This window comes from Microtus pennsylvanicus, chromosome 5, assembly GCF_037038515.1.
Source record: "Microtus pennsylvanicus isolate mMicPen1 chromosome 5, mMicPen1.hap1, whole genome shotgun sequence".
NCBI lineage: Eukaryota > Metazoa > Chordata > Mammalia > Rodentia > Cricetidae > Microtus > Microtus pennsylvanicus.
Genome location: NC_134583.1, coordinates 30578962 through 30606281, shown reverse-complemented (window position 1 = coordinate 30606281; position 27320 = coordinate 30578962). Strand labels below are relative to the sequence as shown.

General features: G+C 38.4%; 1 protein-coding gene across 4 annotated transcripts in view; it reads right to left on the bottom strand.

The window, feature by feature from the left end:
• The window catches only part of Hnf4g (hepatocyte nuclear factor 4 gamma), a 147346-nt gene that overhangs the window by 87447 nt on the left and 32579 nt on the right, over positions 1 to 27320 (bottom strand). Inside the window, exon 2 of one of the 4 annotated variants that reach the window (XM_075971453.1) lies at positions 25467 to 25548. The exons of 2 other annotated variants lie outside the window; for them this stretch is intronic. The gene's annotated coding sequence lies outside the window, so the exon portion shown is untranslated. Of the gene's footprint in view, positions 1 to 7289; positions 7363 to 25466; positions 25549 to 27320 lie in introns of all 4 variants that reach the window. One more of the 4 variants, XM_075971454.1, reaches the window with a different exon arrangement.

The window sequence follows — 27320 nt, the reverse complement described above, 5'->3', positions numbered from 1 at the left end:
CACCCACACCCTGTGCTGCAGTTTACAGTGCCTTGCGCTGGGTGGAGTCCGTTTCTCCAGACCAGGCAACTGCACTGAGTAGTAGAGCCAGCCCAATGGAATGAGTCACTGGGCATGTAGCAGAGAATATACCTGAGAGTTTACCAGAGTTTTTCCTGCTCCCTCAGCCAGCACTGAAATCTGAAAGCCAATCAGAATTCTGTGCTTTAATTTGACTCTGGAAAAGCCTAGCCTCAAATAAGCAGATTACAGCCCTATGAGTAGAAAGCTGGATAAAATACACTAAAACATAAGAGGTTTATGTCCATTAAAAAAAAATAAGTGGTATTATTATAGTAATACCAGTAATACCTGGCTAATTTAGCCATTCTCCGAATAAAAATATTTTTCTTAAGATGTCGGCTTTATGGAGCCACAAGCGAGCATCTCAAGCTGCTGTCTCAGCAATAGAGGTCTGCCAACAAGTGGGAGTGGCCGCTCACCAAGGAAGAGACAACAGGGAAACACAGCCTTTCAGATAGTTTTAACACTGAAATACAGCACACTTTATGTTGCTTTCTAAGTCATAAAAACTACATAACCTGGGACATGCCAGTTGCAATCGAGTTTGTCAGAAATGAAGTATTCTCTTCTAACGTTGGTGGAAAGGACCAAAAGGAGCTCTCCCTAGGAAACAACAGTACTCACTGACTCACGGGAGAGAGGCCAATGAATACGGTGGAACAGAAGTGGTCACCAGGATACAACTGCAACCAGGGAATCTCAGTGCATTAGAGAATTAAATGTACAGAAGAGTTAAGAGAATGGGATGGTGATGGAAAAGCAAGTGAAAATACAAACTACCTCCTTCAGACACCTGACCAAAGACATAATTATTGATAGAGAAAAGATATAATTATTATGATACGATTATATACAATGTAATTTTCTCATTATACTATATTATAGATGGCATAATTATTAAATACTATATATTGTTTTATACCTACTTATGCAGAAATATATATGAAAATATTTTTATTTCAAGAAAAGGAACTAATTGATTAATTGCAGTGGCTTTGCAAATGTGTGTAATTCAAATGTAAATGTACATCATCTAAAGCATCATTATATTAATATGGAGCCTAAAAATCCCCCTAGATTTTGTAGAATGTGACTCAAAAATTGGCTGTGTTTTTTTTTTTTGGTGTTGTTCTTTTGTTTCAGTGCTAAGAGTTGAACTGAGAACCTCACATATACTAGATGACAGCCACTCCACTGCCAAAGTGTACTCCTAGATTAATTTCTTTTTAATATGTAGGGATGTGTTTGTTTTTATGACTATATAAGGTATGTGCATATATCACACATGTGTGTATTACCTACAGAGGGCAGAAGAGGGTGTCAGAACTTCCTGGAACTTGAGTTACTCCTGATTGTATACTGCTATGTGGGTGCTGGGAATCAAGCCTAGGTCCTCTTCTGTCTAGTTGAGTTATAAGAGCACACAGGTATGGATCTAATGAAAGTGAATGGTGACCCAAGAATCATTCATATTTCAAAAAAGATGATATTTTGATCTTCTTGACTATAATATAATAATTATTCACTGTAGATTTTATTGTGACATTTTTATACATGTGAATTTTGGCCTCATCTGTGGCTCCCCAGTCTCATCTCTTATGAGTTGATTACTCTGTCATTCCTAAGTATCTCTCATCTTACTCGGGAAAAGGAAAAAAGGCAGGGCTAGAGCTCAGAGGGGAAGACTTAGCTCACTCACGGCCATAGGGTTTTCTGCTGCCTTTCCCTTTATGATATATGTTTCATGTTTCCGTTAACTGTATCAGACAACCCTTCCCATGTTATCCTTCCTCTGTCTCTAAGAAAGTGGCTTAAGATGGGTGGCTGTGGCTTTTGTCCCTTCAACATGGGAGATAGAAAGAAGAAAGAAAAGAAGGAAGGGAGAGAAAGGTGGGGTGAAGGAGGGGGAGGGAAAGAGCGTGAAAAAAAAGAGAAGGAAAAAAGAAAAAGAGAGAAGGAGACAAAGTTGAAAACCCAATTTCCTGTTAGAGAAGGCCTATGAAGTACTGATGATACACCATCTCCCAAAACAGAAAATATAGGTGATGGGGATGGAGTAAGACGCTCACTGTTTAATGAGCACTCATGCATTTCATTTAAAAGTAAAAGAGGTGTCTGGCCATGGCTCCAAGAGGCATGCTCAGCGAAGACTAGGAATTCTGAATATTCACCTTCTTCTAAGGAACTTTTTAGTGAAAACATAGGCAATGAGCTAGGCACAGGGCCTGAACCTTCTTCTGTGGGAGATGTCCTAATTACTCTTTAATCTTCAGTGTTGGGCTAAGTATGGATAATAACCTCATCTAACAATGGTACTCTATGCAGAGTATTTATAAATATGCACGAAATTATAGAACTGAATTATATAGACAGCAATATGGAATAAGCATAAACATGTACATAAACATATTAAAGATATAAATTAAAAATATGTAAAATATATTCATACAAATATGTAGATCTGATCCTGAGTAGGATATCAGTTTACTTAAATATATCCATATATTTACACTCACATAAAAACAAAATTTTCGTAAAAAGATAAGATACAAAATGGTCAGAAATAAGAATATACTCATTAAATATATGAAATATGAACTATATGTATATTGTATGGTGTGTGTGTGTTATGTAAAATGAGTAACCTATAGAAACAAATACAATCTCATACATATACCTCAAGGTAACATTCATGCTCAGTGAAAGCCAAAGATTCCTCTACGCTGATCCTTCTAACCCACAAAAAGACAAAGAAGCATATTTTCATCCAAAGAATGTCATTCAAGGTAACGTTTATGCAGTCTACAACCCAGTAAAAACCCAGAATTGACTAATATGGTTAAATGTATTTGATTATTAGAATATAGTTGAATTGAAAAACACTCGACTCAGTTATAGAAAGGCTTCCCTTGAAAGACAGCTAGAGATGAGAGAGAGAGTAGGAACAAAATTCCCCGCAGAAAGAAAATGTTTGCTTAAGTACAAAGGAACATATATCTAACATCTAGGAGTTAGATAGTTGGATATTTAAAGCCTGAAGAAACTATTTGGCTATTTTACTGGCTGATTTTGTGTATCAATTTGACACAAACTAGAATCATCGGAGAGGAAGAAGTCTCAGTTTAGAAAATGCCTCTACTAGATCCAGCTATAAGACATTTTCTCAATTAGATCCATGGGGGAGGGCCCAGCCCATGGTGGGTAACGTCATCCCAGGGCTGGTGGTCCTAGGTTCTATAAGAAAGCAGGCCAAGCAAACATGAGAGCAAGTTAATAAACAGCATCCCACCAGGGCCTCGGCATCAGTCCCTGCCTCCAGATTCCTGCCCTTTCTGAGTTTCTGTCCTGACTTTTGTCAGTGATGAACAGTAATGTGGAAGTATAAGCCAAATAAACCCCTTCTTCCCCAACTTGTTTTTTGGTCATAGGGTTTTGTTGCAGCAGTAGAAACCCAAACTAAGACAAATATTGAATCTTTCAGTGTCACTTAACATCTCTTTCAAATCACTAAATAAACATTTGAAACATACACACAAAATGGGGCTAGCAAATACATACGAGCTGTTTTCTGATCTACATTCACACTCATTCTGCATGAAGTACACAGCTTCCTTGGAAACATGTGGTTCACTAACTCCCAAGGCAGGGACAAGAATATAGGTGAACTATCCCCGCTATCTCAGGCTGCTTTTTCTGGTCTCAGCACGATGGGGATCTCCATGGAGATAGGAACAAAGTCAGTGTCGAAAAAGAAAAGAGATCAGCTTTGAAACTGAATCCTGCTTCGTGTGGAGGATGGTCTCTAGTCTCTTTCTTCCCTTTTACAGCCTGGTTTGCAGACCCCAGAGCTGAACAAAGCTCCCGGATAGTTGGCCCTACCTTTGGCCTTTTGTCACATGTTTTTATTATTTTTTCACTTTTTTCACAAAGGAAATATTTTTGCTGTTTAGTTTTCTGGCTTCAGGTGAATTTTATATTTTGATTATTACATTCTTAGGCTCTAAGACTTTATAGTTCTATAATTATTTGCTTAAAGTTATAAAAACTATAAAATTTACCATACATTATACAATATTATCATTAAGACTTCTTGGAAAATTTGTTTTTAGTGTGTGTGTGTGTGTGTGTGTGAGGGTGTGTGTGTGTGTGTGTGTGTGTGTGTGTGTGTGTGTGTGAGGGTGGGTGGATGGGTGTATGTGGTATATGTTGTTTGTGTGGTATATGTTCTTGTTAGCATTGGCGTGTGCACATGTGTGTGAAGGTATTTGTGCACGAATAGGTTTGTGATTGTGAAGGCCAGAGACTGACATTGGGGATGTCTCCTTCATCACTTTCCACGCTTACTCTCTAGAACAGAGTCCATTAGTGAACCTTCAGCTCATGGCTTTATCCTGGCTGGCTGACCAATAAGTTTGAGCAATCCACCAGTCTCTGCCACCCTCCACCAACAACAGTGGAGTCACAAGCACATAAGGGCATGCCCAGCTTTTTGTGTGGGTTCTGGGCATACAAACTCAAGTTTTTATTATTTAATGGCAGGCACTCTAGCAACTCAATCGTCTCTATGGCCCACCTTGGCTATTTTTTTTTGATTAGTATGAGTATTTAAACTGATTTTATCAATATCAACTAAGCTATTTGGGTTTCACTGAAAATATTCCAACTTCACTGACTGGTTTGGTAAAAGCTGATAAACTTGAGTGTTGAGCTATCTAATTTATTACCATGATGTGCTTGTATGCATGTGTGTGTGTGTGCCTATTGACATCATTTTTGTTTTGCTTTGGAATTTTTAATATGAAATAAACGTGCATGTGTACCACACACATCATAATACACACATTTATGCACACATGTATAGAGCCAAATATAGGCTCCCATGATATCTAAAGTATTCCAAATACTAAAATTCTACTTAGATAGGCATTTAGATAGGAATATCTAAATGAGAGCCTAATAATGGTGCACAGTAGAGAGGAGCCAGCTGTAAGTGATAAACACTTAGAACAGCACAGGAGGAGTTTGGGGAAGCAGCAACACTATGTTCTCTCAGCAAGAGAAACACCAAGATAACGAGAGCACAAATGTACAGGCAAATTTAGTCAGGACACAAACAAAGACGGCAGGTTGAAATTTCAAGATTAAAAACAAAATTACATGACTATGAAACCAAATAACCCAAACAAAACAAATTTACTATGATTTCCTACAAAGTAAACATAGATTTCAAGGGAATTTAATTCTGGAATGATTTCAAGCAATTGAGTTGGAGAGGGAAACGGAAAAGACAGTCTACATGAGTAGATCTGGTGACTTTTCCCCACGTGTATCCTGGGTTTACTGAGCAAACCAGTGTCCCAAAGGATAGAAGACTGTGACTCATCTCTAGCCAATATTTGTGGAGTTTCAACGATATCTACACAATTCCAATTTTCAAGTGTATACTTAGTAAAAAAAATAAATAAATAAAATAAAAATAAAGAGTTGGTGAAGTGATTATAGAAAAACTGGCAAATGTAAACAAAAGTGAGCCCCAGGAAGAAGAGAGAGTTCAACAAGAGAGGTGTGCCTGTAAAGGCTCCCAGCTGCTAATGCTCTTTGGGGTGGTATGGGACCTTTGGGAGGTGGGGCCTACCTGGAGGAAGCAGTGCTCTCAGGGTCAGGCCTCGAGGTTTATGACCGAGCTCTACTTTCTATCCGCTTGCTGAGTACTGACTCACCTGGTCACTGGCCCACTGAGAAGTGAGCAACAGCTGTCTCACATTCCTGCTGCCCATAACGGCGCCACTGTCCTGCATTCTCAGCCATGATGGATCAGAGCCTTTTATGGACCAGAATCAATCCTTCCTGTCCTAAACTGCTTCTTGTCAGGTATCTGCTCAGCGACAAAAGTGTAACTAATAATTCAGAAAAAAGAGAGAAAGAGAGAGAAAGGGAAAGAGAGAGAAAGGGGGGGGGGCTCCATTAGAGAAAAGAAATGAGCTTCTGTGAAAATAATCAATAAAATAAACCCAAAAATGTAAATGGCAGATATGAAAAGGAAGGAAGGGACAAGGGGCAACTCTGGCAAATCAGACAGCTTCTGACCTCAGGTTATAAGACAGTGATGTTTCCAAGTGGACAGGCATGAGACCAGGGATTGCAGAGTAACATTCCCAGGGAAAGAATTTTACAGTAACAGTGGCATGTTGCCTCTGACATTGGGTTTAGAGCAGCGGAAGATGAGGAGGAAAGAGATCCTACTAGATACAGTAGGAACTCTAGAGTAACATTCCCAGGAAAATTTGTATTTTATTGTTTAAAAAAAATTACCTCTAAAAACCTGAAACAAGCTTTAATTTTCATAAAATAAGTATACAACTGTATGTCCAAAACTTAAATAGTTAAGGTTTGGGGAGATGGCTCAGCGATTAAGGGCACTGGCTGCACCCCTTGTGGTCCTGACTTCCTTGCTCATGTTCTCCCTCCTTCTGCTCCTCATTTGGACCGTAAGAGCTCAGTCCGGTGCTCCAATGTGGGTCTCTGTCTCTATCTTGACCCATCACCAGATGAAGGTTCTAAGGTGATATGCAAGATATTCGTCAGTATGGCTATAGGATAGGGCCATTTCAGGTTCCCTCTCCTCAGTTGCCCAAGGTACTAGCTGGGGACATCTCCCTGGACACCTGTGAGCCCCTCTAGAGTCAAGTCTCTTGCCAACCCTAAGATGGCTCCCTTAATTAGGATATATATTTCTCTGCTTCTGTATCCATCCTTCCTTTATCCCAACCATCTCATTCCCCCAAGCTCCTCCCATCCTCATTTTCTCACGTTTCTCACCCCATTTCCCCTTAGCCCCATGCCACCTCACCCCCAAGTTCCCAGTTTTTGCCCCGCAATCTTGTCTATTTCCCATATCCAGGCAGATGACTATATTTTTTCTTTGGGTTCACCTTCTTATTTAGCTTCTCTAGGATCACAAATTATATGCTCAATGTCCTTTATTTATGGTTAGAAACCAATTATGAGTGAATACATCCCATGTTCATCTTTTTGGGTCTGGGATACCTCACTCGGAACTGATCTATTGGGAGCTCACCAAGGCCAGCTGGACTGGGACTGAAAAAGCATGGACTCTGAACATGGCAGACAATGAAGGCTGATGAGAAGCCAAGGACAATGGCACTAGGTTTCGATCCTAATACATGAACTGGCTTTGTGGGAGCCTAGCCTGTTTGGATGCTCACCTTCCTGGACCTGGATAGAAGTGGGAGGACCTTGGACTTCTCACAGTGCAGGGAATCTGGACTGCTCTTCAGTCTCGAGAGGGAGGGGGAATGGAGTGGGGGGGGGAAGAGGGAGAGTAGTGAGGAGGGGGGAGGGGGCGATGTGTGGGAAGAGGGGGAGGGAAATGGGAAACAGGGAGGAGGCAGAAATTTTTTTTCAACAACTAGAAAAAAATAAACTAAAAAAATAATAAAATGATATCCCAAAATTGAAAAAAAAAGGAACACTGGCTGCTCTTCCAGAATACCTGGGTTCAAGTCCCAGCACACATATGAAACATCATGACTGTCTGTAACTCATTGCTCCAGAGGCTCTCACACACTCATGTAGACATATAGGCAGGCAAAATACCAACACACATTTTTTTTAAAAAAAAGATACATTAAACTAAATAAAATATGAAGGACCCATAATTGAATACCTTCATCAGAATGATCATTTAACATATTATATAACTCATCAGAATTATCAAGTGCCTAAATAAAAGAGATAGTAGGACCAGGATTAAGTAGTACACACCTATAATCTTAGCACTCAGAAGTTGAAGCAAGAGAACTGAAGACTTTGAGGCTAGCGTGAGTTACAATATGAGACCGCATTTTAAATAAAAGCCCCATTGGCAAAAACAAACGAAGGAGGTGTTGTATTGGACACTAGATGAACATATATTTCAGCAAGTAAATGGTGTGTGTGTGTGTGTGTGTGTGTGTGTGTGTGTGTGTATGTGTGTATGTGCCATTAACTTGCTAAATAAAAACAAGACATACAGCCAGGCAGTAGTGGTGCATGTCTTTAATCCCAGCACTTGGGAGGCAAAGGCCGATGGATCTCAGTGAGTTTAGGCCAGTCTCCTCTAAAAAGGGAGTTCCAGGACAGCCAGGACTTTTATGCAGAGAAACTCTGTCTAAAATCATAAAAACAAACAAACAAACCAAAATCAGACCTCCAGAGTACTTCACATTTTAATAAAACACGATTTAATACCAACAGTAATACATAATACACTTTATACTGTAGTATCAGATTTCTCTTTGATTTTATAGAAGATGAATAAAAAGAAACAAAGTATTTAAGTATGGTCCAACTTGTAAGATTCAAGATTGGATCTAACTCACTCTAGTGTCCATTCAAAAGAGATCATGGTGAGAGACTTATCTATCAGCTTATGTAGACGGCCAGTCAAGGTCATCACTGTCCTTAATTTTACTGTGATCACTTTGCTAATGTTTTATCTTAGTAATTATATTTTTCAGTGCACAAAACTATTAGTCCTGGTACTGGAATATACACAGAACTGACTGCACGATACTTAGTCAGCTCCTCCGTGTCTAGGAAAGTAGAAGAATGCCTGGCAAAGACATCCTACACTTGGGGACTTTATATGTGAAAAGGGCCTTTGCAGCTGTGATTAAGGGTGCCCCCTTTTACCAGGGAATGCTCTGCACAAGGATAACGACCCTAAACATATGGAAGAGAGGTAGAAGTCAGAAAGAGGAATGAGATGACAGAGTCAAGTTTGAAGGCAGAAGGAAGGAAGACAAATGCTGCCAGAAACATACACACACACACAGGATAGGGTTTTTCCCTAGTCTACAGAGAAAGGTAGCCCTGTGGACACCTGGATTTTAGCCCAGGGAGACCCCTTTTGGACTTCTGACCTCCAGAGCTATAAAGTGATGAATTTCTGTGACTACAGGACAGCTCAGCTGTGTGGCAATTTGTCAGAGCAGAAATTGCAAACTAGTACAAAATCTCCCTCGGTACTGGAATGACATAAGCTTAAGTCTTGTTTCTTCTGTATGATTTGGGGCAGGATTCATAACCTCTACCAGTCCCTGTTTCTTTATCTGCACAGTTGAAATCATAAAAACGTCTATTGACACAACTGTGTGATCATTAACCTACAGTCAGAACTATTAAACGTAGATATTATTATCATGAAGTGCTATAATAATGAAAATAAAAATGGAATAAAATCTCCATGAAAAAATACTAACCCTTATCATTGTTTTTATTATTTTTATTTCTCAAACTTAAAAGCTAGCCTGTGAGTCTTCATAATGTATTGGCTACAAGTTGAAATATAAAGGGAATCTGTTCCACTATTGAAAGCACTTCATGATTTGAGCTCATTCACTGCACTCCTTTAATATCGAGCCTCTTTGGGGGAAGAGGCAATATCCTTGACTGGCTATAAATTTATGAGTGTAGTTGCTTTTATGGCTCTGAATGTAATAGAACCTAAGTAAATACTGATAAGTTCCCTATTCTTCTGAGAAGTTTCCACCCACATAATATTGCCCTATCATTGGAAATCCCCACAGTTTTGATAAGAACTAAGGCAAGAACTCTTTTATATATAACACTTGTCAATTAGAATCAGAGAGGCATTCATCATTTTAGTCAGAAAGACTATGGGTTTTGGAGAAATCCCACTTGAAGCATGTATAATGAAATTCTGCCTTTTGTGTCTCTTGTGTACCTTCAGTTGGTTTGGGATAGTATTGTCAGCTTTCAAGTTTATCTTTTTTCCCAAGCATCCTTAACTTAACATGGTTTATATTTATAGATTAAATGGCAAAATGAATTAAAATCAGTATTTCTGTCACCAGTGTCTCCATGTAAAGAGACCTGAAATAGATTTGAAAATATCGTTTTTTTCCCACGGCAGGAGTAGTTCCTGTCTTCATTAATCAGGCCTGTGGGGAACTAATTAGCTCCCTTAAATCACTTAGTTTCTAGATGGTTTCAAGAACTCTTTGTATGGGTGATTTTCAAGATTTTAATCTTCTTATTCAGAAACTTTATATTGACTTATATTTTCTCTCTACAGGACTGATCGATTAGTATTCATGAAGCTTCATAACTAGGTATAAAGTATGACTAAGGAAAAGCCAGAGATAGAGGTGCACACACATAATCTCAGCACTTGAGAGTCAGAGAAAGGAAGTCATGGAGTTTAAGTGAGACCTGGGATATATGGGAATCTCTCTCTCACACACACACACACACGAACAGAAACATGAATTCAAACCCACATATGTGGTCTACCATGTAACTCCTCCTCTACCATATATGTGGGGTTTCTTAGCATGCAAGTTGCTCTTAGACACAACTTCTATTATTTAGAAATAGCTCATTTGGACTCTGGGCAAAATCTACACATGGACAGTGTCTGTAAGTGGATACTATTCTCCAGACAAGTGCATCTTCATGACAATCAGCCTGTGTGTGAATCACATCAACAGTGGGAAAAGTAAGTGGACACTGGCCTTGTGATGAAATGCCTAAGAGAACAAACATTTCCAAGATCCATACATGTGTACAAGTGTGTTCATCTGGGTTTCAATACAAGCAATAAGCAAAGTCGAGTCTAGAAAAGTCTCTTACTCCCCAACATTTCATCACTCAGCAAATAGTGGCTCTTTTCGTCAGGCTCCTTGTCCTGTGAACATATATTATACAGTTAAAATAGTCATACATAATGAAAAACACCACACTTTTCTTATTATTCTACTTACAAGATAATAGTTAAAATTATAATCTCAAAAGATCATTAGGGAATAATGTAAGAGCAGAGGGGCTATTAATGTCTTTAGTGTTTTGCCTTTTATTTAGAAAGCCTACCAGAGATGAAAACTGCGTTCTTAACTTTGACCTATTTTCAGCAGTGAAGCAACATGAACTCTGCCCCTGAATGCCAACACACAAGAGAAGATTATGGCTTCTTCCCACGAGGTGTCAGTTCAATTTGATAAACAGAGTACGTGTATTGAGCACATAAGAAACAAAGAAAATAAAAAGACATAATACCCGTTTCCCTGAGCTCACAAACCAGTAGAGTCACACACATCATTTTCATCCTTGCTCAGAGAAGGTTTCTGCTTCTTTGATATTATTGTTTGAGGGGAAATTACAAATCTTTAATCCCTTCTTCATCTGGGAATAGGAAGGCTCTTAACATCAACCCCTGTGCTTTCTCTTAGTTTCCCTCATTTTGACAACTCTTCTTCCATGCTAACTAGATAAAAGTCTGGAGTCTTAAATACAAACACAGTGTGGGTTTCTTCCTCCTGAGTACTTTCGTTCTTATCTTTCTCTTTAGTAGCCTGTAAGTTGAGGATTCCTTCCATCCTTACTGGAAACCCTGGTGGCTGACTTATCCATACACACTTAATCTCAAAGATCTAAAGTATGTTTTCTAATCATTTACCAGTGAACAGATTCATCGATTGTACGGGAATGTGTATATACATGGATTTCTCTGCATGTGTAAACACATATGTGCTAAGGTAAGAGGTAATCAGGTATCTCCTCCAATTGTCCTAAGAATGTGATTGATATAAAGTCTCTCACTGAACCTGGAGCTTATTGATTAGGCTAGGCTGACTCCTTTGGGGATCTGCCTGTCTCTTCCCCTCCAGCATAGGTATTTCAGATGCACACCCCACCCAGATTTTTTTTTTGGTAAGGGCTAAAGATCCTAAAACAGGTCTTCATTTTCTCAGCAAGCATGTTACATACTAAGACATCTCTCTATCCAAAAGATGTCTTAAATCATTTAATATCTCATCATATTTTCTTCAAAATGACATTTTTTTGATTTGTCTTGTACTGCAAATGCTGATCAGTATTTGCATGTATAAATGCACTAGACACAAGATTTTGAACATAGACATGCATGCAAATTATATGTTTATATTTATACATATATATGTATTTTAAAGTATCATCACTATCATTGTATTATTGTACCAGTTATGCTCTAATTTGATAGTTCAGAATTTTTTCCTACAGTATCTAACAAAAGGTTCAGGTGCTAAATACGGCACTTTGGAAAACACTATATCACTTTTCAAATAGCATATACTAAAATGGAAGCCTTCATTTTAGCTGTGCTACCTCCTGTTTTGCTCTAAACCACATCAGCTTATTAACGTTGGCAATGGTGATAAAAGATTTACCTCGGGGTTGTAGAACCAGCAAACATAAGATATATGATACATGATTGGTGGTCAAGACTCCTTTGGTTTAAGTCTGAGAAAGAAATAGAAAAACACAGCTATCTGATAAGGCAGTACCTCATGGTGCCAAAGAAGTAAGGAAGGACCCAGAATATTAAGGCACACATCTGCACATGTTCTTAGATTAATGGCATCAGAAAGTGACATTATTTCATCATGACAACTGAAGAACACAAGTCCTCTTTACCACAGGCCTGGGCCCCACCTATGGCCACACAGCCTTCAGCTATGCTCTGTATGCTGCTGATGACTAATAAGATACTGAATCAAAAAGTCAATGGGTGTGTTCTACATATAGGAGGGACCTGAGAAACATTTAAGCAAATCAGGTGATTAGAATATTATATATTCGGATGTGTTTATATAGACAGTTCATTGTAAGAACTTCTGCCGACTAAGAACAGATTTTAGTTACCACCCTTAAACAAATTATTATTAGTATGATTCCTGTAGTGCTTTAAAGTGCTTTAACATCCCCCATAGGCTTATGTACTTGATCACCTGGTCCCCACTTGGTGGCAGACGTTAGGGAGGTTATGGAACCTTTGGGAGGCACATTCTCCCTGGAGGAAGTATTTCACTAGGGGAACAGACTTTCAAGATTTCAAACTTTGTTCTACTCCCAGTTTCATTGCTCAGCTTCCCCTGTGGAGGTAAAAGGGGATCAGTCAGCTTCCTGCTTCTGCTGCTGGACCACACCTTTTCCACGATGACAGACTCACTCTGGAACCATAAATTAAAATAAACATTTTTATTTCTCTTAAGTTAGCCAGTGAAAAGTGACTAATGTACTTCCTAAGGAGATATTTCTGGGTAAATTTGTTATATTCAACTCTAAAAAAAAAAGATTAAAGGACTGAGCGGTGGTGACATATGTCTTTAATGTCAGAATACAGGAGGCAGAGGCAGGCAGATAGATCTCTGTGAGTTAGAGGCTGGCCTGATCTACAGAGCAAGTTCCAAGACAGGCTCCAAAGCTACATAGTGAAACCATGTCTCAAACAAACAAACAAACAAACCAACAAAAACAAATGGAATTAGGCAAAAATCTACTTAGATAAGATATATAAACTTGAAACAAAAACTTAATGACTAAAAATACACGAGAGAAATACACGGTTTTCAGAGACTCTGTGTTCAGAAGAATAGAGCAGGGACTTCTCTTATCCCACATATCCAAGTCAGTCACGGTTCACAGTCTCACAACTCTCTACTTGAATTATGTTGCATCTCAGACCACACACAACCTTCAAGTATTTTTAAATCTACCTTTTAATTGTTTGTGTGCTTCCTCTGTAATAATGCAATAAATATGCTGAATTTTGAATGATCCAGCTATAGCTTCATACAGAGAGTAAGATCTCAGAGAAGTAGACATGAACGCTTCAGCTATATGAAGCTCTACAGAGCCTTGTAAAACTGTGTGCACTTCTGAATAAAGACATTCCCTGCTGCATTTAGATAAGGAATATATTTTATAGCTCTTATGATGACTTAGTAATTCTTGATAACAGCAAAGTTCAAACAGGTTAAAAAAACTAATTTTATAGGATGATTATTCTGTTTAGGGGAAGCCCTTTGGATTTGGCCTTCGTTGATTTGCTCTAGAAGAATTTGTTTTTGTTTGATTTTTTTTTTTGCTTTTATCGGAAAGAGATGAGATAGAATCACTCTTCTTCATATAGAATGTATGCAAACATTACACCTTCCTATATTTTAAAAGAAGCAAAATAATTTATACAAGCCATTTTGCTCACAGCCCCTCACTGCTATCGTATTTTGCTTCAGTATTTTGACATCCTACTGAATATACAAGGGGCAATTGTCACTCCCGTCAGTTATTTTAGAGCTATTTCACTGCCACACTGATCTGAAGGTGTCTGAAAACTCAGCAGACACATCTCATCATACTAAGTCTTACCAAAGAGTAAATTGTCAAATTCCTTTGTACATTTCATTTAGCTTCATTTTAAGCTGAATTTTCCTGAAATTTATAATTACTTGCATTCATACAAGACAGAAAGGACTCACCATGTTCCAGTAATTGATCTAATTGTCTTCTGGATCATAGATGTCATTCTATATTAATTATCACTGTTGATCATATATATAAATAAAAATATTAACACTTTATGATACTGAACTTTCAAATCTTAGTCATTTCCTATCTATGTAAGAGATATGTGATTAAATAAGTAAAATTAAATAAAATCTCTCTAGATGTCAAACATCTAAAAACCATGCAGGTGAGGCTTGGTGACACATGCCTTTAATTTCGTCACTCAAGGAGCAAAGGCAGAGAATTCTCTGTTAGATCAAGGCCAGCCCAATCTATGTAGCAAGTGCCAGGTCAGCCAGAACTATATAGTGAGACCCTGCCTCAAAAAGCAAAGCAAATGCACAATCCAAACAAAATGGGGACATTTAGGCCTGTGTGTATAACCTCCTATGTAGTTTAGGCTCCTGTTTTGCTTTGGAAATGAGACAGTAACAAATGGCCCAGGCGATTCTACAGATAAAAGAATCACACACACACACACACACACACACACACACACACACACACACACACACACACACTGGGTCACATATGTCACACATGACTATATTCACAGTCTTTGGTAATCAAGCCATGGAGACCGGACTCAACTGCATAGAAATAGTCTGCCTCAAAAAATAAGGGTGAGCAAGATGGTTCAGCAGGTTAGAGTTTTTGCTGTGCAAGCCTGCCATTTTGGCTTGATCTTTGGAACCCAGATAAAGGAGGAAGAAAAGAACCCACTCTGCAAAGCTATCCCAAACCAGCATATGTAGACCATGGCATGCACGCCCCTGCCACATGCAATAATAATTAAACTCAGCCACATTTTAAGCACTTATTATTGACTTGGAAATGTACTAAACAGTTTATTTTACTTACTTTAACCTTAGGTAATTCACTTATTTAAGTGTCTATTTTAGTCAGCTTGGGTTGATAGGTGAAGTGATAATGAGCTCTCTGTACTCCAGAGGCTGTAAGTCTGAGACCGAGGTGCTCCCATGCCTGCATTCCTGTGAGATGGCATTCCAGCCCACACATATCTAGCTTACCTTCTCACTGAGTACTCTAATCACCTCCGCCCTTGGTCAGATATGGTGTAGTGCAACTGTTCTCAACACTGCAACCTGTTAATACAGTTCCTCATCCTGTGGTGATCCCCCCCCATAAACTTATTTCAATGCTACTTCATAACTGTAATTTTGTTACGGTTATGAATCATAGTGTAAGTATTTGATATCCAGAAAATATGATATGTGATGATCATGGGAGTTGAGACCCACAGGTTGAGAACCACTGATGTGTCAGGAAGATCCAAGAGGCAGAGAGGAAAACAGGATATTCCCCTCTTCTAAGGCCACTGTTCTGTCTTAAGAGGGTTGTGCAGTTACTCCCCAATCTAACCCTAATACCTCCTGTGTCCCATTTCTAAATTTAACAATTTAGCGATAGGGTTTTAGCATTTGGAACAAAATGGTCTGTGATACTAATTCTATCTGATACCTGTTACTCTCTTCATTTTACAAAGTGAAGCAAAGCCCAGGGCAAATCCAGACCAACTAAGGACCCAACCCTAGCAGGGTCAAATGTTACTCCTCTGCTTCCTAAAGAAAACAGCACTAACACAAAGCTCAGTCCTAAAGTCAGGGGTTGGCTTATAGTATTAGAACATCCAGGTGGAGTGAAGGAAAACCACACTGAGAAAGCGCAGCACTGACATCGCTACTCTGTGAGGCCATGCTGAACAATCACTTCATCTCTCAAAATTCAACTTACTGAGTCATTCGTCACCTCATTAGCTCCTTATAAACATGCAGTAACACACTAGAGTACATGTCGATGAGCTAAAGTGGACAGTAATGGTGTGCGTCTACGAGAATCCCCCATGAAATGGGAAAAGAAATAGCCACTCTCCACAATGGAGTCCCTATTTGTTTTTGTTTGTTTGTTTTGAGACAGGGCTTTTCTGTGTAGCCACACTGACTGTTCTAGAACTAGCTCTGTAGACCAGGCTGGTCTGGAACTCAAAGAGATCCACCTGTCTCTGCCTCCTGTTCTGGGATTGAAGGCTTGCACACACTGTCTAGCATGGTTCCTGTTTGTATCATTGGATGGGTGAAGGGTTTAGGCTTTCCCACAAAGTGAAGGGGAATGCTAAGAGATTCCCCCAAACACTAATTGTCTGTTTTAGTCTCTACCCTCTTTAAAATTACAGACTTGGAAAGTGATGAAAATACTACTATTGCTAAAAGACATAAAATATAAACTTCATTTGCATGGTGTTTAGCACACGTTAGCATTACACTGATTGATTGTTGTGTTACTAATTATCCAGCCCTAACCACATGTAATAGGATGATGTCAACCCTGAAGTTTTGTCATTTAGCAGTATTTAGTTCTACAATTTAGTATGAAATTGTGGGGTCATTTTGGACTTATTTTACATCAGTTTGACAGAGTCAGCTAGTAGTTCCTTAGCACCTGGTTTTCCTCCTTCCATAACGGGAACAGTGAGTGTTTGGAGCTAAAGTTGTCCTTATAACATTTTCACCAGTGGAGTGTGATAGAAATGAAGTTTGCTACTTGTGTACCTGGGCCCTCGAGCATGTGTATGAAAGCTGTGCTTTCCTGTTCATGGAAGCTGGGGTACAGACCTGCCTGCGATGGGGCTACAGATAAACAGAACACAGAGAACTACAGTGAAAGGGCATAACTCTTCAGAGCTGCCAGTGGACATAAGCAAAGATTTTTCTGAACATAAGCATATTGGAGAAATTCGTATTAAGTGATTTCAATATTTATCACAAAGCCACCATTATCCAAAAGGCTTGTGCCTGAATAAAAAGAATCAAACAGCAAAAAAATACATGGAGAACCCCAATATTAGTGTATGCAGTTGGGGTGTGTTGAAATTTTTGACAAAAGCACCAAGAATGCACAATAAGGAAATGATGGCTTCAGTAGAAATATCCTAGGAAGTGTGTGTGTGTGTATGTATATATAATCTTATATGTGAATATGAACACATATATGTAAAAGAAATTAGCCCCTTCATTTCACATCACATACTAAAATTCACTTAACCTGGACTATATTCATAAACACAAAATCTGAAATTATAACACCTTCTGACAGGTTTCTTTTAGAAGACTGGGGGGAGAAGTTTCATTGTACAAGTCTGGATATAATTTTCATTTCTGACCCCAAAACATGGGCAGCAAGAGTCAAAAATAGGCATGTGGGATTATATCTACCCAGAAGGCTTCTAGAAGTAAAGGAAACAACCACAAAGGAGACACAAGCCTACAGTATAGGAGCACAATTTATAAACGATAAACATCTTGGAAAAGAATATTGTCAAATCCAGACCAGAAATTTAAATACTGAAATACTTTAATTTAAAAATAGAAAAAGGACCTAAATAGGCATTGCTCTAAAGAAGAAATAGAAAAGATTAGCAGGTCTATGAATTCAGAAATATGAAATTTCCAACTTCACTACTCATCAAGGAAACACAATTTCAAACCACAGTAAGATACCACCCACAGGGTGGAGGAAAGGAAACACTTGTTGATAATGAAAATTAGTACAGCCACTATGGAAAATAGTATTGAGAATCATTAAAAACTAAAGGCTATTATAAAATACAATGGAACAAACCAACAATATCACTTCAGTATTTAGATAAGAAAGAACTGAAATCCATACCAAGAGAAAATAATGCACACCCCTATATTCACCGAAAGATTATTAGCAAAGCCAAAGAATGGAATCAGTGTATACCAGCTGATGAATGATTAATAAATATCTAGCACATATATAACACTATTTAACCTTGAAAATAACGGCAATGCAACACAACATGGCTGAACCTAGAGAACATTATATTAACATAAAGGAATTGGTCACCATCTCTTCTCACTTAATGAAGCTTTGAGTTTGGAAATGGGTTGCATTTAAAAAGTTGTTGACTAAAGGCATCCTTGGGAATCCCCAAACAACATAAGTCATTGCCAGGACTATAGGTTGCTGTCCATAAACTGGCAGTAAGATGTCATTGTTGAAGACAACACTCACAGAACTCTTTGGATATGAAGATGTTGAGCTAGTGCCTACATAGAGCCTTCACCCTGGGTTCTTATTTAGGATTTCTATTGCTTCAACAAAACACCATGATCAAAAAGTAAGTTGGGAAGAAATGTTTATTTACTTTACACTCCCACATTGCTGTTCACCACTGAAAGAAGTCAGGACAGGGACTCAAACAGTGCAGAAACCTGGAGGCAGGAACTGATGCAGAGGCCATGAAGGGGAGTTAATTATTGGTTTGCTTCCAATGGCTCACTCAGCCTGCTTTCTTCTAGAACCCAGGACCACCAACCCAGGGATAGAACCACTCATAATGGTCTGGGCCCTTCCCATTGATCTTAAATTGAGAAAATGCCTTTTAACTAGTTCTCATGGAGGCGTTTCCTCAATAGAGGCTCGTTCTTCTATAATGACTCTAGCTTATGTCAGGTTGACACACAAAACCAGCAAATACATACAGAAATATAGTCTGCACATTATCAAAAAAGAAATGTAAATACCAACCCAGCTACAAAATCTCTGATCCAAAATAGTATCATGTATGCAAGATATAGTAGTGAAATGGTGGCACCAAACTGTTAGGAATAACCAACCAACCAATATCAGATATAACAGAAGGCCAACTCCACAAGATGGAACCCATACCAAACACTGCTTAGGTGAACAGGAATCTGAGACTACATAGCCTAGGGACCCAAGGTAAAAACCAAATATAACAGTTCTTAAAAAAATATAGAAAGGTAGGAAAGAGAGAAAGAAGCATAAATGTCATTTCTGGCTGACATTAGAAAAGCTTCCTCCAGCAGCAGGTGGGAAAAAATGGAGAAACCAATAGTCAGACATTATGCAGAGCAAGACCTTGCAACATTCAGCCCCAAGTGGAATGTCTTCACCAAATCCCTCCCCTGAGGGCTCAGGAAACACAACAGAAGAAACCGCAGAAAGACTTCAAGAGCCAGAGAGATGGAGGATGCCAAGCAAACAAGGTCCTCTAAACCAATGTGGTTAAAGGTCATATGAACTCACAGAGACTGTGGCAGCATGCACAGGGCCTGCATGGGTCTGCGCTATGCCCTTTGTATGTACATTACGGTTTTCATTTTTGTGTTTCATAGGCTTTCTGAGCATGTGAACAAGTAGGTCTCTAAGTCCTGTGCTTTTTCTTGGGTCCTTCCCCCGCCCCCGTTTGTTTACCGTTGTCCATCTCCAATGTATGATTTTTGCTTTATCTCATTTTATTGTTATCCCTCTGATATCCCTCTGAATCCTGCTTGTTTTCTAATGAGAGACACAAAGGGAATAGATTCAGATTGGAAGGGAGGGGGGAGGAGTAGAGGGAAAGGCAGCAGTAATCAAAATATATTATGGTAGAAAACTCTAATAAAAGGTCGGGGAGAGAAACTGGTCATGTTGATGTATATTATGGTTTGGATGTTGAATGCCCCCTCAAGAAATAAACTTAAATGTTTGACCTCCAGTTACTGGTGCAATTTGGGGTAGTTGTGGAATATTTTGGGGAGTAAGGCCTAATGTGAGGTGCAGGGAGAGAATTACTAATGATGGGAGGGAGTTTAGGATCAAAAGTCCAGCCACACTTCCTGTTCTGCTTCCTTTTCTTTTTCTTCTTTTTTTTTCTTTTGTTTTGTTTTGTTTTTAGTGACCAGGTTTCTCTGTGTAGCAGCCTTGACTGTCGTGGGACTTGCTCTGTAAACCAGCTTGGCCTTGAACTCACAAAGATCAGCCTGCCTCTCTCTCCCAAGTGTGTGCCTCCACTGTCTGCCTTGTTTCCTTTTCTTGATCCAAGTTTTTTTTTTTTTTTTTTTTTTTTTTTTTTCCAACAGCTTTATGCTTCTGCTGTCACAGCCCAGAGCAGTGGGCAGGAACCCCATATCCCTTTCTTGGTGAACTGTGTCCTCAAACCATAAATCAAACAACTTTACTTTCTTCCCTATAGTTGCCTCACCTCAGGTATTTGGTCACAGCAACACGGGAAATGAGGAAGAAAGACAATGAGTAGTTTAAAAAGCCACACTGCTAAAAGCTGTCAAGAGAGTATTTCTGAACCACAAAGGAAGATAATATGAGGGAATGCTATGCTAAGTGACATGATTTAGTCATTATATGGTGTAGACATATATCAAAATACCATAACACGCATGTAATTTTACTGTCAGTTAAAAATAACTTTTCAAAATTTCATCAAAACATGCCCATACTAATTTGTCCAAATCTGCTTTGATTCTAACAATCAAGTGGTTAAATAATTGTAAAATAAACTGTATAAACCCAATAATAAAGTATTTACTCTTTTAATTCTACATAGTTTCCTTCCAAGAAAGTCAAATCCCATCTTAACAAAAGGAAAAACAAAAGGATAAAAGAATCTATGTTTTTCAATAATCATTTGAAACAAAATAACATCCAACTTGGGATTGTGAAATGGCCGAGTAGAAAAAGGCACTTTTGATACAAGTCTGGTGACCCTCGCTCCAAACCAAGAATTAACAAAAAGGAGGGAGAGAATCAACTCTATAAAGTCATCCTCTGAGCCACTTCCCCCGCCATGCACATACATAAGCATGCACACACATGGATGTGTACACTCCCTCACACACATAAATAAGCATGCACACACAGGCATATGCACCCCACATCCATGCGCATACAGAGGCATGCACATACATGGGCATGTACACCCCCCACAAACTACACATGCATACACACACATTGGCATGTACACTCCCCTCCACACATGTACACAAACACACACACACATATGGGCATGTATACCCACCACACTCATATACGCGAGCATCCACACATATTGACATGAACAACCCCCCCACACACACACACACAAACAACAATAATATATAAATCTCTTTTAAAATCATAGAATAGCATCCAGCTGAGAGTAAATGCTTTGTGGCTATATGAGGAAAAAATAAGAACTGTATTGAAACAAATTTTTGGGACTTGTTAGTGCAATACAGGTATCTATCAAACTTACAAAGAAGGATGCGGATACTGGAGGGGTACGTCAGTTGTAAAGAACACAGGCTTCTCTTCCAGTGGATCTAGATTCAATTCCCAGCATGCGTATGGTAGCTCACAATTATCTGTAACTTCAGATTAGAGATCTGGATATGGGATCTCATTCCTCTTTTGGCCTCTGCAGTCACCAAACACTCAAAATGGTACACAGATATACATGCAAGCAAAGCACTCATACATATAAATTAAAGGAAAAATGTTTCAAAGAGAGGTCCATTTGAATAAAATTATGCTCTTTAGGCTCTTGTTATTTTTAATGTGGACTGAAAATGTATTTTTATTAGCTTTTCTTGAAATTTAAACCTGTCTGCAATATACATGGGAAAAAATGTCCATAAACTAGTTGCTTAAATTATGTGTTTTACACCTTTTAATACAACTTCTCATTACTTGTTATAAGTATTGCATTGCTTTTGTGTTTTAAATGATTCCCATAATTCAAATTAAATATGTTCGAATTCTTTATATTTCATTCATGTTCTATTATACATGAATATTCCATAAAATATCCTGCAGTTCTTATTAACTATTTTCTTTATTTATGCAATATAATATAATCATGTATGTCTATCTATTTATCACACAAAATCATACATTACAAACATATAAACATTGAGATCTATTTCAGAGTTTTCACAGTATCCCACTGATCTAGTCTTTGTTTTTTTCAAATCAGTGTTGTCAAGCTTTAACTAGTGTAGTATATAATTTCAGATTAAGATGAACTGTAGAAGACCATTCCGTCCTTACAGCTTAGCTTTAAAGAAAACACGGTAAGGCATGCTGGACAAGCCAAGGTTAAACAGGAGTTGACATTATTTGTTTAGCTTATCACAATTACAAAGGAAGGTTGATATGTTCTATGGCAGATACTTGTGATACACAGAAAGGGAGATACATCACATAAATGCCTCAAATCACCTGCAACTCTCTTAACACTGTAGAACTTTCAGTTACAGTAATACAATATGGAATTGTCAAATAGTAACAGAGTGACTCCATTTTTAATATATATATTCTTTTCATGTAATTTCTGTATTTGATATGAGCTCTCATATAATTATTAACACTTTTTAGGCTGAGAAATCAGATAGTACAATTAAGTGGTTTGAGTATAATCGTAAAGCCAGTGCCTTAGACACTGTTTGACATTGTTGAGAAAATAATATAAACTATCCCATAAAAATCAGGGCAAGTTTGTTTGCTTTTCACAATTCTCTGAACAAATTCAATGAGAGGTAAAGACAGCTTTTGGTTCTCAATGGCGATTTTGGGACCCTTCCATGCATCAAAGATTCACTACCTCCCTGGGCTACAGGAACACAGCAAAGAGAATCTGAGTGCTTGTGAGAAAATTCCAAGAAAATAAGAAAAAAAGTCTTGTGACCTCAATTTCTTCAAAAACACAGAGTTTTTCTAGGAATGTGTTTGCATGTTCTTCCCAGGTGTAGTGGAGAGAAGTGAGCTTTCTTTAGGTTAGCCCTAACTCCTGGTTTTTGTTATTTGTGCATATGACCCTGTGCAGAAGCGGGGTTTTGCCGCGCACCCTTTGCCCCTGTGACTCCTCTCAACCCTCAGGGCATAAAGTGTCTGATGCTCTGAATGAAGCTGGCTTTTCGTGTGAGGACTTGGTTAATTCATTTGCAGGCTTCAGTCTCCCAAGTCCCATAGCCCTTAGAGCGGTACACACCAGGCCTTTGTTATAAAAGAGTCAATCTATAGCTGAACAATTGTGGCACACACTTTCAATCCCAGCACTCAAGAGGCAGAGGCAGGCCAGTCTCTGAGTTCAAGGCCAGGTTGGTCTGTAAACAGAGTTACTGGAGAGCCAGGGCTACACAGAGAAATCTTATTTTGAACAGCCAAAAAAAAGAGTCAACCCCAATACATGAGGTAGAAAATCCCACAGCTGAGTCGTCCCCGAAGAATAGTGCCCTCCTAGTGCTGTTTCTTTTGGTGGCAGGATTCAGCATTAGAACTTAAGAGTGAGCACGGGGCCTCAGACAGAAGGAGTAGACACTAACACTGGGCCCTTCCACTTTCCATTGCAGCCAAGCACTGCCTGCCATTCACGTATTAATTGCAAAATGTCCTTGGAAGCGTGGGCATATTGTATATCTGTATTACATAGGTTTTCCACTGCTGTGAAGAGATGCAGTAACCAAGGCAACTCTTATAAAGGAAAACATTTAGTTGAATTGTTTACAGTTCAGAGGTTCAGTCCGTTATCACGGTAGGAAGTAGTGGGGTGCAGATAGACAGTGTTGGAGAAGTAGCTGTGAGTCCTACATCTTGAAGGAAGTGGTCAGGGTCACTGGGAGTGGGTTGAGAATATATGAACCCTCAAAGCTCACCTCCACAGTGACACACTTCCTCCAATAAGGCCACACCTCCTAACAGTGCCACTTCCTTTGGGGGAGGATTTTCTTTCAAACTGCCAACATATAGTAAACTGTATTATGTTTTGTTATGATCAAATACTTACATTGGAATCCCATATGGAACAACTGTATTTTTTGCAGAACTTGGGGATAATTCTGGGAGATAACTTTTGAATTTTATTATTTTTATTATAGAGACTATATCAAATGCATCTATACACCTGAACTCACAACTTGATAATTCTATGTTGTCTCATGCAGGAGAATCAGTTTATTCAAAAATTATTATAAGACTTTCAAAAATCCTTAAGTTATTAAATATTTCTTATATACTCAGTAATTTGTTATCAAATGTATTGTATATTTATATACGATCTCAATTTATTAGCAATTCCATATGCACTAACAATGACTGGTGCCCGATTTATAAAGTATAACTTAAGCAATCATTTTGAAGAGTCATGAGTATCTGTCCTTGATTGAATCCCCACTCTTGGCGTTATCATATGATAATAATTTTTGATATTTATTTAAGCTTTACAATGTATTTATATACTATTCAGTTGTTTCTCTTTGTGGGTCTTGTTATAAATAAAATGCTATAGTAATATTTCCTTCTTTGACTCTATTTCTTTCCTGAACATTGTATTTAGGAGATTAATCTATGTTGATAGATATAGAATGTTTATTCCTTTTATCTACACTATAGTAAGGGATACCATACACGTAACCCAATACTTTGTTTATTCATTCTCATATCAATGTACACTTGGGGCATTTGCAGTCTTTGATTTTATAAACAATGTTTCTCTAAATAAAGTTGTATATATTTCACATGATCATATCAACATGTGGTCTGTCGATCTCATCCAGTTTCTAAACTGTTTCTGATAGATTTGTGATGGACTGAGTAAAAACTGGTGGTTGCACAGTTAGGAGCTTTGACGGCGACTTTGCTCTTAGTGGAGCTATTGATTCATTCTTTATTAAGCGTTTACAACTTCATTGATGGTAAATTTTTGGTGAGTCACAATTTGGTAAAAGCCAGGTCTCAAGGGATACAGTATAAGTTGTACTTGCAGTCAGGAATACTGCAGTGCACACTTCTAATGTGCAATCCATATGAAAGCTTCATCTAAGAAGCCTTGCCATGAGAAAAAGAAAATCACAGAAGTAATAGGCTAGGTGTGTGGGTGCATGTATGTAATCACTGCCCTCCAGAAGCTGAGACAGGAGGGTCACGTTTGAAGCAGCCTGGGTGATGCAGTGAGAGCTTGTTGCAAAAGAAAAACAAGCAGAGGACACATACAAAGCTTGTGCACACATACAAGGCCTGTGCAGTACAGTTCTGTGATACTTCACAGATAGACTGAAATTATATTACACTCCAAAATATAAAACTACAGGTAGGTATACACATGTTTTCCCAAGTTAATATCTCATTTGGTGACTACAGTTAGTGATAATATGTTCTTAGGTTGTGTGCTCTTTGTTTTGTTTCTTTTTTTTTTTTTGAGTGTTAGACTCAACACAGCCCAGACTCAAACTCACTATGAGGACAAGTGGCTTTGAACTCCAGGTCTTCCTGTTTACCAAGGACTGAAGATCTGTACCACCACACCCAGTAAATATGCTGTATTTTTGAAAAATAAAAATGCAATGAAGATTGTGTTCTACCACAAACTGATAAAGGAATTGATTAATGAAATATTTGTTACATATATGGTATGAGAAAAGAAAATATCCTGATTTAGCTGGTTATCATGTAAAACTATCTGTAGATTTTAATTTTTAATTAAAACCACCTTTAAAATGTATAATTTAACATTAAAATGTTTAGCTTTATTGTTAATGCTGAATTTGTTGAGAGGATCGTAATGTTCACTGTATTTTTGGTGTATGAATACACAGCATCAGAATACAGAAACAATAAATGAAATAATGAAAGCAAGCTGATTTCAAGTAAGGGAAGACACAGTGTCTGTTAAGTTTTACTCAGAAATGTCATTTTTTTGTTTACTTGACTCAGTTATTTAGCTATTATTTTAATCATTTATGAAATGACACATATTAAATATTTTTCATTTAATTATTAATATTTCAATTGTTGTTTTAAGACAGATCCTATTATGCAACCTACACTGGCCTTGGCACCATGCTCTCAACTGTCCTCTAATTCTAAAATACTATCCTATGCTGTAAGATTTACAGTTTATAAACAATCGCTGAAACTTTAATGCAATTCTGAATCAAAAGTGTGGAGCAAACCAGGTCTGCTGGATAGTTTTATCAGTTTGACTAGCTAGAGTCATCTAAGAGGAGGGAACCTGAATTAAGAAAATCATTCTGTAAGATCATATGGAAATCATGGGCTCTAGAAAAGCTTATAGGATAATTTCTTATTAGTGATTGATGGAGGGCCCAGCCCATTTTGGGTGATACTGTCCTTGAACTGGCTGACCTAGCTTCTATTTAAAGAAGTAGGCTGAGAAAACCATGAGGAGTAAGAGGCATCTCTCCATGGCCTCTGTATCAGCTCCTGCCCCTAGGTTCTTGCTGTGTTTGAGTTCCTGTCCTGACTTCCTCTGATAGTAAGCAGTGATGTGGAAGTACAGGATAAATAAACCCTTTCCTCCCCAACTTGTTTTTTTTGTTTGTGATGCTTCATTTTAGACTTGGAAACCCTAAAACAACAGGCATGGTGGTATAGATGCTGTGGAATAACCCTTTTGTACACTGTGAATATTTGCCATTTGTATTGGTTTAATAAAAAGCTGAATGGCTACTAGCCATGTAGGGATTATAGGTGTAACAACCAAATTAAGAGAATGATGGGAGAAGCAGCACAGAGTCAGGGAGATGCCAGCCAGCTGCCAATGAAGCAGGACATGTAGAAAACAAGGTACAAGCAATGAGCCACATGGCAAAGCATAAATATGAAATGTGTGTTAATTTAAATGTAAGGGTTAGCTAGTAACAAGTCTGAGCTATCAATCAAGCATTTATAATTAATATTAAGTCTCCAATCTAGTTATTTGGGAAGCAGTTGGTTGGGACAAGAAAACTCTGCCTACAAATGACACCCAACAACAAGGGCTATGCATATCCACATAAAGTCTGGAAAAAAACCTTTAAGAAAAAAGGTTCTAAATGTATAGAAATGGACCAGATATGACTTCCTAGCCTTCTGTCTCTCATACCTATTGTGGTATAGAGATATATCTCCTGGCAACTGCCAGCATGCCATGAATTAAGCTGCATGGCACATTCCCTCAGTTTCTCACATGGGCCACAGTCCAAAGAGGCAACTCCCAGAAGCACTGTGTGGCAGATTTAAAATTTTTGCTCATAGCCGGGCGGTGGTGGCGCATGCCTTTAATCCCAGCACTCGGGAGGCAGAGGCAG